This window comes from Marmota marmota, unplaced genomic scaffold (assembly GCF_001458135.2).
Source record: "Marmota marmota marmota unplaced genomic scaffold, marMar, whole genome shotgun sequence".
NCBI classification, from domain to species: Eukaryota; Metazoa; Chordata; class Mammalia; order Rodentia; family Sciuridae; genus Marmota; species Marmota marmota.
This window is the reverse complement of record NW_026000248.1, coordinates 141,971-149,693: the sequence shown is the minus strand read 5'-3', so window position 1 is coordinate 149,693 and position 7,723 is coordinate 141,971. Positions and strand designations below refer to the sequence as shown.

The 7,723-nt window shown below is 39.5% G+C and overlaps 1 pseudogene; it reads left to right on the top strand.

Annotated features, from left to right (window-relative positions):
- The window catches only part of LOC107161125, a 16,359-nt pseudogene extending 9,100 nt beyond the window's left edge, over positions 1–7,259 (top strand).
- The last annotated feature ends 464 nt before the right edge of the window (positions 7,260–7,723 follow it).

Here is a 7,723-nt window from a genome sequence, read left to right as displayed (position 1 = left end):
AGCTGTTGTTTAAAAAAAAAAAAAAAAAAAACCCAAGCTGCTGGAGTTCCAAGAATCTGCTCTGAACAGCCTGTGCTTGGTGTCACTCTTCTTTCTGGTGGGCTAGGAGGGATTTTGCATGCCCAGATTGAGGCTGAGGTAGGCCAGGTCAGCCTTAATTTAAGGCAAGTGTTCCTAGCAGATGAGGCAACAGTCCATGAGACTGTAGATTGCACCTCCAGCTCCAAGCTAATGCTCATCAAATTACCTGTCTTGAAGTGACCACTGTGAGTCTCAATGTGGGGGACTTAGAACAAGGAGGGAAGCCCAAACTCTATGCTCATTTTGAAATGAGCCTCTCCCTGTGTGCCCTGTGCACTCTCTAAGACAGACATTAGTAGGTCCCAGAATGCAGCCAGGTGTGGCAATGTTCCTTGAGTAATTTCAGGGTTATTCACAGATTGATAGATTTGCCCTAGGGTGTTTTTTTCTTTTCAAGAAAATAGAAAACAACAACAAAAAATAGTTTATAACTGAATTTTTGAGTTCTTCAGGTCAAGGAGAAGGGTTAATAATCTTTGTTTAACCCACATTTAGTGGTCACAAACTTTATGTTTACACTAAAACTATTGTACTTTCTTTTTTATCTGTCATCCCATTAAAATTGTACAGGAAATAATGTGAATGTATTGTGGAATTGGAGCCAGAAAATTGTCCATTGTGGCAATATTGAAGTCTATGGGAGCCCAATAATGTCTGGTTGGATAAAGCAAAGGATGTGTAAAGCACTATTGATTCTCAAAATTAATAAATAGTCCACTGAGGATAATTTTAAAAATCAAATTTTGGTAACAAATCTGAGGATATTCAGCTAATTAATTATAGTACATAATTTTTAGCACACCTGTAACAGAATACTGAAATACTATAATATTTCAAATAACATATGTGTGTGTGTGTGTGTGTGTGTGTGTGTGTGTGTGTGTGTGTATAATACCAGCTCCCAAGTAGGGAAAAGCCTATATCAATTCTGAATGTACTGTATGTGAAAGTGACAGTTTTGTTTGTCTGCTAGGTTCTACCCCATGCCTGGAGCAGTTAGGTGAATACTCCTGGCCCAATGGTGACACCTGGTGGTCAGGACACTTGTTGGCTACCTTCTTAAGTCAGTTATTTAGTCATTGCAGGCAAACATGTCCACTAGGCTTTTTGAATATATATATATATATTTGGTACCGGGGCTTGAAATCAGGAGTACTGGACCATGGAGCCACATCCCCAGCCCTATTTTGTATTTTATATTTATAGACAGGGTCTGGCTGAATTGCTTAGTGCCTCACCATTGCTGAGGCTGCTTTGAACTCAGGATCCTCCTGAAATATACTATCCTATTTAATTCTCACAGCAAGCCTAGCGATCCACATTTTGTGAATAAATGATTCAAAGTCCCTACAGATAATATGTGTAATGCCGAGATTCTGATACAGGTGTAATGTCAAACAGGGTGATGCCAGATAAAGGGGGAAAGTGTGTTCTGTGCTAAAGAGTTTCTAAATAGGCAGCTTCATAATGGTTTTAAGGTGCAGTGGGTATCATTTGATTTGTCCTCTGCAAGACTTGGAAATGAAAAACTATCCTGTGATAAGCTTCACCCTTTCTCTTCCAACTAAAATCTGGCTTTAATCAAGGTAAACACAGGTAAGCATATTGCTTGGTTTTTTGTTCCTTTTTTTACCTTTTAGGCTGAGCAGAGAATGAGAAAAGTCTGATTCTTGATTTATTCCCCCCTTCTTCCTCAATTCTTTTAAAAGTTTTTAAAATTTTTTTTCAGAATATTATGTAGTTGTAATCGAACAGTTTGGAGCCCTTTCAGACTGGTTTCTTTTGCTTAGTAATGTGCATCTAAGCTTCCTCCATGTCTTTTCTTGGCTTCCTAATTTTTTTTTAGTGCTTAATAATATTCTGTTATCTAGAATTCAATTCATTTGTTTTCATAAGAACATCTTGATTGCTTCCAAGTTTGGGCAGTTATGAATAAAGAAGCCATGAACATGCATAGTTAGGGTTTTATATGGATATGTTTTCAATTCACTGGATTAAATACCAGAGAACATGACTTCTGGACCACATGGTGAAAATATTGTCCACACTTTATAAAGGTGAATGGTTCACTGGAGGCCAATAATTAATATTCTGCTTTGTAAACATGTAACTTAAGGTAAAAAAAAGTTAAATGACTTACTCAAGTATTACACTAGTAATAAGTGATAGAGCATGTCTAAACTTTGGGTTTTCTCCCAACTGGTCCAAGACTTTTTACTGTCTTATGTGGCCTCCTCATTACATGACAGAGAAAAAGGTTAGATTTCTTACCCAGAGGTTTAAGTCTAAAATTATCACACAGCTCAAAAAAGACTGCAGTAATGTCATACCTAGAACTGGGTGGGGAAAAGGTACAAGCTAGAAAAGTATAATATTTTAAGACCTTCAAGAGTGATGAGGATATTAAAGTTTCAAATAAACCCAAGAGTTTTATTTATATTTAAAATTTGTTAAGTCAATAGTGAAATAGCAACTTACAGGAGGGATGAAAATACTTACAAATCCCATATCCCATAGGGTTTAATATCCAGAGTTGGGCTGGGTTTGTGGCTCAGTGGGAGGGCACTTGCCTAGCATGTGTGAGGCACTGGGTTCAATTTTCAGCACCACATAGGAAAATAAATAAAATAAAGTTATTATGTCCAATTATAACTAAAAATATTTTTTAAAAAAAAATACCCAAAGTAATGGGCTGGGGTTGTAGCGCAGAGGTAGAGCGCTTGCCTAGCATGTGTGAGGCCCTGCATCACATAAAAATAAATAAGTAAAATTAAGGTATGTGTCGAACTACAACTAAAAAATAAATATATTTTTTTAAATCCAAAGTAAACAAAGAACTGCTTCAACTCAACAACAATAAAATTTGATTAAAAAATGGGCAAAGGATTTCTCCAAAGAAGTTGCACAAATGATCAATGAGCACAAGATGTACAGCATCACTTATCATTAGGGAAATGAAAATCAAAACTACAATTAGGAACCACCTCACACCCATTAGGATTGGCTACTATTCAAAAATAATAATAATAACAAGTGTTGACAAGGGAATGGAAAAATAGGAACCTTCTTGTGTTGTTGGTCGGGTAATGTAAAATAGTGCAGCCTCTATGGAAAACAGTATGGCAGTTGATGAAGAAACTTAATAAGCAATTCCACTTTGGGGTATAAGTACCCAAAATAATTGATAACAAAAACCAAACAGGTATTTGGACACCCATGCTCATAGCATTATTTGAAGTAGCCAAAGGTGTAAGTATTTTAAGTGTCCATCAAAGGTTGAATGGACAAACAAAATTTGGCATACACACAAAGAGTAGAATAGTATTCATCCTTAAAAAGGAAGGGAATTCTGATACATCATTAATGACATTTAAGGATATGTTGCTATGTGAACTAAGGACAAATACTGTGTAATTCTACTTAACATTGGTTAATCTGACCCAGAGTAGTAAGATTCATAGAGAAAGAAAGTTAGATTGGTGATTGCCAGGGAATGAATAGTGGAATAGGGAGTTGCTTAATGGAAATGGAGTTTTGGTTTTGTATGATAAAGAGTTCTGAAGATAGGGCACACAACTGTGTGACTGTAATTAAGCCACTGATCTGAACTGTACACTTAAAAATTGTTGTGATGGAGAGTGTTATGTGTATTCTACCATTAATTAAAAAATGAGTAAATATTTTGACCAAGCCCCATATTTTTATAAGGCTAAGCTAATTACTTATGTGTTATTATATTCAAGTAAACTACATGAGTGTTAAAAAGAATTTTCTTTAATACTCAATTTTTGATGAGTCCAGTCAGTCACTCTACTAACTAATATGATTTAGTAGACATATAGCTTAGGATTACACAGTGATTAATTTTTATTTGACACTTTTGGAAAGTTCCTCCATCATAGAATAACTGTTTAACTCTGAGGCATTGCCAAGTTGTTTTTCAAGAGGCTGCACTAGGAAATGGTTTCTTGACAGAAAGCATCAGTGCAAGCAAATGTGCTTCAGGTTGGCTGGGTTCTGGGGGCTCAGGGTTCTNGTCTTGCTAAGCTGCCCAATTTGCCCTCAAATTTGCAATCCTCATGCCTCAGCTTCCTGAGTAGTTGGGATTATAGGAAGGTCAAGGTCAATTTCTGGTTTTTTTGTTTGTTTGTTTGTTTGTTTTATATGTTTTTTGTTTGTTTGTTTGTTTGTTTTTTTAGTACTTGGGATTGAACTCAGGTGCGCTCAACCACCAAGTCTCATCCCCAGCCTTTTTTGTTTTTTGTTTTTTGTATTTTATTTAGAGACAGGATCTCACTGAGTTGCTTAGCCCCTTGCTTTTGCTGAGGCTGGATTTGAATTTGCAATCCTCCTGCCTCAGCCTCCCAGGCTGGTGGCATTACAGGCATGCCCCACAGCACCAGGTGGAAGGTCAATTTCTTGATGTGAAATAATCAGGCAGATCTGTGGCAGGGCTGCTTAAGCCTGTGGATCAAGATCCATATGTTTAGTTTTTGTCTCCACCTCTTTTTTTCCCTATTTTCTGTTACCTGTCCTTACAATACACTCAATCATGTATGTGCAGCAAGGCCTGCAAACATAGACACCACCCATTAGTCAGTGGTGGGCCTCTCTTACTAAGTGAAAAAGAAACAGTCCAAAAATTCTCTAGGAATAGAGTGGAGGTTGCCAGGGACTGGGAGTTATCTTTATTAAGGGTGAAAAGTTGCAATTTGCCAAGGTGGAAATGTTCTGAAGATGGTTGGTGGTGATGGTTGTACAAATGTGAATGTACTCAATGCCATGAAACTGTAGAGTTCTAGTTAAATATTAAATTTTGTGAGTATTTTACATATATGTGTGTGTGTGTGTGTGTATATATATATATATATATATATATATATATATATATTAAATAAGTCTGATTCACAAAGTCAAGGTTGAATGTTTTTTTTTTTTTTCTCATAGAAGGAAGCTTGACCAAAGAAAGAGGAAAAAGTGGGGGAGGAATCCTGTAAAAATAGAAGGGAGATCAGTGGAGCAAAGGATGGGGAGGGAGGAGGAATGGGAAAGGAGAGGAACAATGGAATGAAATTGACCAAATTATGCTATGTACATGTGAATGCACCACAGTGAATTTGACCTTTATGTTTATATATAAAGAAATAAATTTTAAAATTATAAATAAATAGAAGGAAAACCATTAGAGTAGAGGGAAATTGGAGGAGGGAGAAGGAGAGGAAAAGGGGAAGTACTGGGGACTGAAGTGTAGCAAATTTTATTCCATGTTATGTAATTATGTCAAAATGAGCCCCACTATTATGTGTAACTATAATATACTAATAAAACATTCAGAAGTAAAAACATATGCTGTGTTGATGAAGATTTACTACTGATATACCACTCTTTAAAATGCCTTTTTTAAATTGAATTTTTATATGACAGCGGAATACATTACAATTCGTATTACACTTATGGAGCACAGTTTTCATATCTCTTGTTGTATATAAAATATATTTACACCAATTTGTGTTTTCATACATGTACTTTGGATAATGATATGCAAACATAAATCAAATGTTATTCAAGTCAAAATGTCTGACTTTCTGTCATCTCATTTTTCCCTTTTCTGGTTGAATCCTATCACTCCTATTTCAAAACTTAGCTCACATACCACTTTTTCTAATAGTCTTTTCTAATTTCTCAGCCAGAATTAACAGTTCCATTTTTTTTCTTTGAACTTACACTTAACCAGTAAGGGGAAAGAGCATATGACTCAGTAAATCCCAAAGGTATATATGCTAGAGAAATGAAAATAAAATGTTCACATAGAAACTTGCACATGAATTTTATATGGCATTATTCATAAGAGCCAAAAATATGTAAATGACCCCAGGATCTGTCAACTGAATAAAATGTGGTGTATCCATAAAAGGGAATATTATTTGGCAATAAAAACAAATGAAGTATTGATACATGCTGCACTGTAGGTGAAACGTGAAAACATCATGTTAAGAAGACAATCACAAAAGACCACATATTGTATGATTCCATTTATATGAAATATCTGGAGAGTCAGGGGGTGGTGGCAAAGGAGGGGAGAGAACGGAAGAAGAAGATGGCGGGGAGCAGGAGGTGGCCTTGCCATGATCCCGACCCCAGAGGACTAAGAGCAACCAAGCAGGACCACCTGTACTAGGAGTGCTAGAGGGACATGTCGGGGAGGAGAGGATCTCCAACTGCGTACTCACCAATGCCTACCTCCTTGGCATCCTGCGTAACTGGGCAGCTCTGCGAGGCAAGACCTTGTTGGAGGTGGGTGCAGGCACCGGCTTTTGAGCATATTCTGGGCCCAGGCTGGTAGCGCCATTTGCCAAGAGGCCCGAGAGGTAGGGTGGCTCAACGAGCTGGAGGACCAAGTGCATGTCCTGCAGGGTCTGGTGGAGATGGTGGAGTTGCCAGAGCAGGTGGATGCCATCGTGAGCGAGTGAATGGGCTATGGACTTCTGCATGAGTCCATGCTGAGCTCTCTGCTGCACGTGCAGACCCAGTGGCTGAGGGAGGGCGGTATTCTCCTGCTGGCTTCCACTGAGCTCTTTGTAGCCCCCATCAGCAACCAGATGCTGGAGTGGCGCCTAGGCTTTTGGAGCCAGGTGAAGCAGCACTAAGGCATGGACATGAGTTGCCTAGAGAGTTTTTCCACAAGCTGCCTCACGAGCCACTCGGAGATCTTGGTGCAGGGTCTGTCCAGCTAGGATGTGTTGGCCTGGCTGCAGCACTTTGCTCAGCTCCAGCTGGCCTGCGCCATCCTGGAGCTGGAGCTGGAGGCAAGGTGGGTGGGCGCTTCCACTACAGGTGTTATGGCTGGGCGCCCATGCATGGTTTGGCCTTTTGGTTCCAGGTGACCCTCCCTGGGGGAGATTCGGAGTAACCCCTGGTGCTGTCCATCTCGCCTTTTCACTGGGCCACACTCTGGAAGCAGGCACTCCTCTACCTAAAGGAGAGGGTACAAGTGGAGCAAGGCAGGGTCATTTCAGCAGAGATCACGCTGCTGCCCTCCCAGGACAACCCTCTTCACCTGCGCTTTCTGCTGCGCTACAAAATGGGGGACCAGGAGGAAAAGACCCAAGACTTTGCCATGGGGGACTGAGCATTGCTTTTTCTCCCAGCCACCTCCCAAGGCAGCCTGGCCTGTTTGGGAGAGGTATAGGGAGATCGGAGGAGAAAGGGAGATCCCATGTGCAAGTAGGGGACTATCTCTCTTTTCTCTCATGGTTCTTGGGGAGCGAGAGTGACTTCAGTCTGTAAGGGTAAAAGAAATTGAAGTTAAAGCATAAAAGTTAAAGGGTAAAAGACCGGGTGTTGTAAAAGTTTCTAAGCTGCAAGGTCTGAGTTAAAATGTAAAGGAGGTATTGTTAGGTTTCTATGTTACCTGCAAAACCTGAAATTTTGGTAGCTGTTAAGACAATGCTTAGAACCGCCCAGTAAACGTTTCCCCTGATTGTCTGGTTGTTTAATAACTGAAGGGGTCTGTGTGGTTGCACACAGGCCTTGCAGGGCCTGAACCAATCAGTTTGAATGTGTACTCTCCTTAGGAATGACCTATCACTCCAGCCTGACCTGTTCCCGCCAATGAATGAACTAATCAGGTTTAGGAGTTGTT